This window comes from Bison bison, unplaced genomic scaffold, assembly GCF_000754665.1.
Source record: "Bison bison bison isolate TAMUID 2011002044 unplaced genomic scaffold, Bison_UMD1.0 scf7180017847294, whole genome shotgun sequence".
NCBI classification, from domain to species: Eukaryota; Metazoa; Chordata; class Mammalia; order Artiodactyla; family Bovidae; genus Bison; species Bison bison.
In genome coordinates this window covers 51,656-59,326 of record NW_011477867.1, presented here as the reverse complement: position 1 = coordinate 59,326, position 7,671 = coordinate 51,656, and positions in this window count along the sequence as shown.

The window sequence follows — 7,671 nt, the reverse complement described above, 5'->3', positions numbered from 1 at the left end:
CTCCCCACCCTGCAATGTGCTATGATTTCTTCTTTTGGCTTGTTTGAATTTCCTTATACGTTTGAGTGATGTTTTCTAGCTCAGTGTCTGGCAGGAAAAGTGAGGGCTAAGGGTTGGCAAAGAGGGTGACATGGCCTGTCTCCCTCCGTCCTCCCTGCTCCCAGCCTCGGCACAGTTTCAGACATCATGGTGTCCCTACTGTGGACAGCGTCCTCCAAGTCTGTGGCCGCATAAGGAGGGAGGCAGAGAGGATGGAGGAGAGGCTCTTCTCTCCTGCCCAGAACCCTGGCCTGGGGCACTGGGTCTAAACAGTCCTCCTTGTTGTTGGTCAGGCAGGTGGCTGTGGCCTCTTGGTTCCCGCCTAAAGCAGAGGGACCTGGGTTGGTGGGAGACCCTCAAGGCTGGTCCAAGGGGGCTTGAGAAGCAAGAGCCACAGCAGGGACTGTGTTTGCCCAGGCTTCTGCGGCTCTTGATGTGAGATCTTGTTTGGAATCAGTCCAAGATGAAAGAAGGAAGTGATACTGGGGCTGGGACCTGGGACCCTTTGCTGCAGTGCTTGCACCTGGACACACCGCTTTCTGAGCAACAAAATACAAAGAAACTGAAGTGAAAAGTGAAAATGTTAGTCGCTCAGTCATGTTTGACTCTTTGAGACCCCATGGACTGTAGCCCACCAGGCTCCTCTGTCTATGGAATTCTCCAGGCAAGAATACTGGAGTGGGCTGCCATGCCCTCCTCCAGGGGATCTTCCTGACCCAGGGAGGGGACCCAGGTCTCCTGCGTTGCAGGCGGCTTCTTTACCGTCTGAGCTGCCAGGGAAGCTCACAAAGAAACTATATGGGATGAAAAACTGCGTGCATGTGCAGTTAGGGCAAATTCTGGACAAAAGATATGAAGAGACCAAAAAACCCAACTGCTGTTTTTGAAGACCCTGGAGCTTAAACTGGGCCCCCTGCACACAATACCGCCTAAAAGGTGGGCAAACCACTTCAGCCATCCCTCAGGCTGGACCCCTGGACACACCTCTAACCTCACCTCATATAAGGAACCAGCTCACCCACCTCAGGCAGTGAGCAAGCAAGGGAACCTGTCGTTTGTTCTTGCTCCCTGCTGCTATAGCAGGGGTCCCGATAAAACCTCGCCTGAGTTTCTTGTCTGGCCTCTGCTCAATTTCCTTTGATTAAGGAGGCCAAGAACCCTGCTCGGTAACAATACTACTTGGAACAACACCAAGGGTGCAGACATGAGCACTTGCTAACCCTGACTACCGAGGCCTCGATGGGAAGCTAAATAAAGCACCCCTCAGGCTCCACGTGTGTGCGTGACCTTCCATCAGAAAAGTGTTTTACTGGTAATGGACTGCACCCTCAGATGCTTTCTAACATAGCAGGCCTAGATAAAGGCTTACAAAAATATCATTCAACTCAAGAAACATTTGCAGAGTAGCCGCAAAGTGCCAGGCCCTACATAAGTTCAGGAACATAAAAATGAACAATTAATGGCCCTGCCACAGAAATCCCTACCCAGTTAGCTCCATGCTCCTCCGCCCTGCCCTCCATCAACACAAATCCTATCCCACCCTCCAGACCCAGCCCAAGTTCCACTGAATCCAGAGTCCCTTAAGCTACTCAGTTCACAGTGAATTGGTACCACTGCTGAAGTCTGATTGCATGCTCTTTTATGGTGCGTGTCGTCTTCCTGATTAGACTTGAGCTTCCTGAGGACAGAGACCATTGTTAGAATTTCCCAGGGGGGAGACACATCAGTGGTTTACATCAGACCAAACTCAGACCAAGTCTTCGACTCAAGCCTTCGACTTGAGGACGATCTCCGCTGTGTGGCACAGTGCCTGCCACCTACAGATGCTTTATAAACTTTGTAGCGAAGTCTACAGTCAACTCTCCAACATGTTCATAGGCGGAAATAATCTGAAATTGAGAGGGTAAGGATGATTAAACAAAAACCATGCCTGGCCTCTTCCCTCGTCTTGCCCGGAACAGTCACACCACCTTTACTTACTCCTGCCTGGAGGAACAGGGAGGACTTCCTTGTTAACCTTCCCCTCAGCTCCACAAATGTCACCCAGCCCTTAAAGCCTGGCCTCTCCTCTGTCCTCGAGCCCATTTCCTAAAGTCTCTGGAATGAGTCATGTTTATTAAGTGCAGATGTTTGGGGCAAGAAGAGCCAGCCCTGGCAGCTCCTTTCTTGGTGAGAGGTGATATGAAGTGCATTTACAGGTTTTGGCCACAAGGTGGCAGTACTGCCAAAGTGCTGCTTTTTCCCCTGATTCTAGCCAGAATCATCAAGTCCAAGTCTGAGATGAAGTTAGGGTTAGGAAAAGGGCACAAGTGAAGTGAACTAGGTAAGCTTTTTTTTTTTTTCCTGTGAGAAATGATAGAGTTGAAGTGGATCTCAAACCCACTGCATTTGAGAAGTGGCAGACACTTTAGAGAAGTGACTCAAATTTTAATGTGCTAACAAATCTCCTAAGTAGCTTTTTCAAATACAAATCTGATTTCTTCTGGTGGGCCCTGAGATTCTGCATTTTTAATATGCTTTTGAATAATGCTGTTGCTGCTGATTAGTGGACCACACTCTGAATGCCAAAGCACTGATGCTTTCAGATTGTGGTGCTGGAGAAGACTCTTTAGAGCCCCTTAGCAAGGAGATCAAACCAATCAATCCTAAGGGAAATCAACCCTGAATACTCATTGGAAGGACTGATGCTGAAGCTGAAGCTCCAATAGTTTGGCCTCTGATGCAAACAGCTGACTCACTGGAAAAGACCCTGATGCTGGGAAAGATCGAAGGCAAAAGCAGAAGAGGGTGGCAGAGAATGAGATGATTGGAAAACATCACCGATTCAGTGAACTTGGGCGAGCTCTGGGAGATGGTGAGGGACAGGGAGGCCAAGCGTGCTGCAGTCCTTGGGGTTGCAGAGATGGACACAACTTAGTGACTGAACAACAACGGAATGGCAAAGCCCTAGAGGTCATTTAGGTTAGTTCTCCCTTCCCTGATTTATGGATGAAGAGAGATTGATGTCTGAAGAGAGAAGACTTCTTGCCTGACGCAGTGGTGACTTCAGCACTTGGCTTTCTACATCTCAACCCAAGCTTCTCACTCTTAGTCCACTTCTTGCTCCACAATATTGTCTGGCCCCATTTACTATAGTTGCATCTCTGTAGCCTAGAACTCCCATTTTTATCACCATCTGATTTAGTGTTAGATGGAGGCATCACTTTCGTTACTCCCTTATTCAAACCCTTCAGTGGTTCTCCAGTAACTACCAGATCAAGCTCAAATGTCTGTCTCATTTTCATGGCTGTATAACATGTGGTCCTGTTACCAAAAGATGGGGTCTGGCTGCTTGCTGCTTGAAAGCCAATAAATAGGCCAGGTTGGTGGAAAGGAAAGTTCCAAATGTGTGCAACTAGGGTAGGGGGCAGACATCTGTCTAAAGGCCGACTCCCTCCCTGACAAATGGGGGGCAAGAGATTTTATAGACGGAGGGGGCTGCATGCAGAAACAGCACAGTCAGCTCCGGCAGTCATCTTGAAATTGGTCATCGGTGGTCTGATCAGCATCATCTTGGTTGTTCTAGGGACAGTTCATCTATAGTTCCAGGGTCAGTTTGTTTCCATTTCTTTGAGGCCACTTCTCGCAATTGTGGCAGCTTATGTTGTGGGTACAGTCTGGTCATCACGCAATTAACTTCTCCACCTGCCTATCAGACAGGTGTCTATAAGACAGCTCACAGGATATGGCTCAGAATATTGTCTATAGCTCTTGAAAAGGAATAAAGGTCCTTGACTCTGCTTAATGAGTACATTGTTATTATTTGGTCTCCTTTGACTGTTTTCCTTTTTGTCTGCACTTTCTCATTTCTCTGATTAAACTTATTCATTGGCTAAAGTTTTTCCACAGACAAAAGGCAGGCAGAGGACATTGTGGTGGCAAGAATTGTAGAGTTTTGCTCTGTTTCAGTCCCACTCTTGCAAACTTACTTAAATTCCTTGTTTCTTAACCCTATCTTTGCTCTGTAGTTACCCCTGTTCCTTCCTGTTTCCTAAATATACTGTGTTCCGTCCTCTCTCAGTGGTAGTGGTATCGCTATGAGCTTGGAGTTAGATCTGCACCCGTGCATGCTAAGCTGCTTCAGTCGTGTTCGATTCTGTGCGACGGCCTGGACTGCAGCCCGCCAGGCTCCTCTGTCCATGGGATTTCCCAGGCAAGAATACTGGAGTGGGTTGCTGTGCCCTCTCAGAGGGGATCTTCCCGACCTAGAGGTCAAACCCACGTCTCTTATGTCTCCTGCGTTGGCAGGCAGGCTCTTTATTGCTAGTGTCGCCTGAGAAGCCCTGGAGTTAGGTGTCCCTGCTTTCCAATTCCAGATCTACCAATGACCTTGGCAAGTTACTTCACCTTTCTGAGGATCAGCATCCTCCTCTGAAATAACCCCATACGGTGATTGAGTAAAGAAGAGTAACACATGCAAACCCACTCATTTTTGAAATCCTTTTTAAAACTTGTGTCCACAGTGGTCCTGATGCTTGGTTCTCTGTGTTTGTATTTCTCTTTGTCTCTGTTTCCCTAAGACCTAACCAGTCAAAGGTGTGCTTTTTTGTGAGACCTTCCCCAGCCATTTTTTACCTAGTTGATCCCATGCTTCTGGAAGTTATTTCTATTAGCATTTGATTATTTGTCAGTCCTTTCAGTGAGACACCACAGAGAGGCTTCAGGGGTAACTGGCTGTGTAACTGAGGGATAAGGAAATTAATTCTTGTTTTGGTATTCCCTGAGCTTTAAAGTACTTCCTGCCTTTTCTATTGTCACTTATTCCCTAGCACAGGTTCCTCCTACACCAGCAGCACCAGACCTAGTAGGTTTTCTTTTTACTACATATAATTTTACTTATATATTTTTGGGTGTGAGGAGTCTTCGTTGCTGTGCAGGCTTTTCTCTTGTTGGGGAGAATAGGGGCTGCTCTCTAATTGTGGTACATGGGCTTCTCATTGCTGTGACTTCTCTTGTGGAGCACAGGATCTAGGCACGTGGGCTACAGTAGTTGTCATTCCCGGGCTCTAGAGTGCAGGCTCAGTAGTTGTGGCACATGGGCCTGGTTGCCCTGGGGCATGTGGGATCTTCTCAGATCAAGGATCTAACCCGTATCTCCTGCACTGGCAGGCAGATTCTTTACCACCGAGCCACCAGGAAAGCCCAGACCTGGTAATTTTTGAACACTTTAGGGGCAGTTCTTGTCAGGCACCTTCTAGCCTCTGCATTTTGGGTAAACTGGTATTCCCTTTTGTGTTCCCCATTACGAAATAGCCCCTCCAAGGAAGTGGTTGATGAAATCTCTTTCTAGAAACACCAGTAACAATAAAGAAGTTGAGCACAGAGTCATTGCTTCAACAACCCAGTGGCAAGAGATGTGTACACTTTCCTATTTCATGAAATTTATAGCAAGGTCCTTACTCTCTTATTTCAGAAGAAACTAAGGACAAAAACCAGGTGGGGAGGTCCAAGGCCATTTAAGGGAGATCATGTACCTCTGACCTAGATTCTCTGAATTGTTCATTTGACTGTACCCAAAAGTGGTCGTCTTTGCATGTGTGGTCATATATTCATATCCCATGATCCGTAATTCCCTCCCTCAGTGGCACTTAGGAGCTTGCATCAGGCTCACGATCGTATAATTATATGGTGTTCTTTCACTGTAGCAAAGGTTTCTTTGAAGTCGGGAGAGATAATAGACCGGGAAGACCAGACACTTTCCCCAGCGTCCTGCCTTCTCTTTTCTTGGACAGCAGTCTACTCACCCATCGCTTTCTCAATCAGGGGATTTTTTTCTTGGCCTTACCTTTCCCCTACCATGGGTTCATGCCAAAGTCCAGATATGTTTATCTGTGCCTGGAACTGGCTGTTCTTTTAAAAAAAGAAGCCCAGGAAATCACTTCCTTGCTGATTTCCAGAATTCTAATTTTCTCATCTCAGCTGGTGATTTCCGACCCTGCCTGCTAGTTCGAATCACCCACAGGCCACCTAAAGCTAGCAGTGCCTGTATCTTATTCCCAGAGAGGCTTTTTTGACTGGTCTGTGGTGTGGCCCCCGGCCTTGGTAGTTTAAAAAAGCTTCCAAGCAAAATAGTGGTCATTTCAGAGCGGAGGAATGTTGAAAGTTAACATCACCAGTGATGAGACATTGATATTGTGGACCCAGCATGACAAGCTGAGAAGGCATAGCATTGCTTCTGTGGTATTCTTGCCAAAATTGCGTAACCTAAGTCTAATCATGAAGAAATGTTAGATGATCTCAAACTGAGGGTCATTCTGCAAAATAACTGGCTAATACTCTTAAAAATGTACAAGGCAAACCTATTTGCAGGGAAGTAATAGAGATGCATACCTGAATGGTCTAGTGGTTTTCCCTACTTTCTTCAATTTAAGTCTGAATTTGGCAGTAAGGAGTTCATGGTCTGAGCCACAGTCAGCTCCTGGTCTTGTTTTTGTTGACTGTATAGAGCTTCTCCATCTTTGGCTGCAAAGAATATAATCACTCTGATTTCGGTGTTGACCCTGTGGTGATGTCCATGTGTAGCGTCTTCTCTTGTGTTGTTGGAAGAGGGTGTTTGCTATGACCAGTGCGTTCTCTTGGCAAAACTCTATTAGCCTTTGCCCTGCTTCATTCTATACTCCAAGGCCAAATTTACCTGTTACTCCAGGTGTTTCTTGACTTCCTACTTTTGCATTCCAGTCCCCTATAATGAAAACGACATCTTTTGGGGGTATTAGTTCTAAAAGGTCTTGTAGGTCTTCATAGAACCATTCAACTTCAGCTTCTTCAGCATTACTGGTTGGGGCATAGACTTGGATTACTGTGATATTGAATGGTTTGCCTTGGAAATGAACAGAGATCGTTCTGTCGTTTTTGAGATTGCATCCAAGTACTGCAATTCGGACTCTTTTGTTGACCATGATGGCTACTCCATTTCTTCTAAGGGACTCCTGCCCACAGTAGTAGATATAATGGTCATCTGAGTTAAATTCACCCATTCTAGTCCATTTTAGTTCGCTGATTCCTAGAATGTCGACGTTCACTCTTGCCATCTCCTGTTTGACCACTTCCAATTTGCCTTGATTCATGGACCTGACATTCCAGGTTCCTATGCAATATTGCTCTTTACAGCATCGGACCTTGCTTCTATCACCAGTCACATTCACAACTGGGTATTGTTTTTGCTTTGGCTCCATCCCTTCATTCTTTCTGGAGTTATTTCTCCACTGATCTCCAGTAGCATATTGGGCACCTACCGACCTGGGGAGTTCCTCTTTCAGTGTCCTATCTTTTTGCCTTTTCATACTGTTCATGGGGTTTTCAAGGCAAGAATACTGAAGTGGTTTGCCATTTCCTTCTCCAGTGGACCACATTCTGTCAGACCTCTCCACCATGACCTGTCCGTCTTGGGTGGCCCCACACGGTATGGCTTAGTTTCATTGAGTTAGACAAGGCTGTGGTCCATGTGATCAGATTGGCTAGTTTTCTGTAATTATGGTTTCAGTGTATCTGCCTCTGATGCCCTCTTGCAACACCTGCTGTCTCACTTGGGTTTCTCTTACCTTGGACATGGGGTATCTCTTCACAGCTGCTCCAGCAAAGTGCAGCCACTGC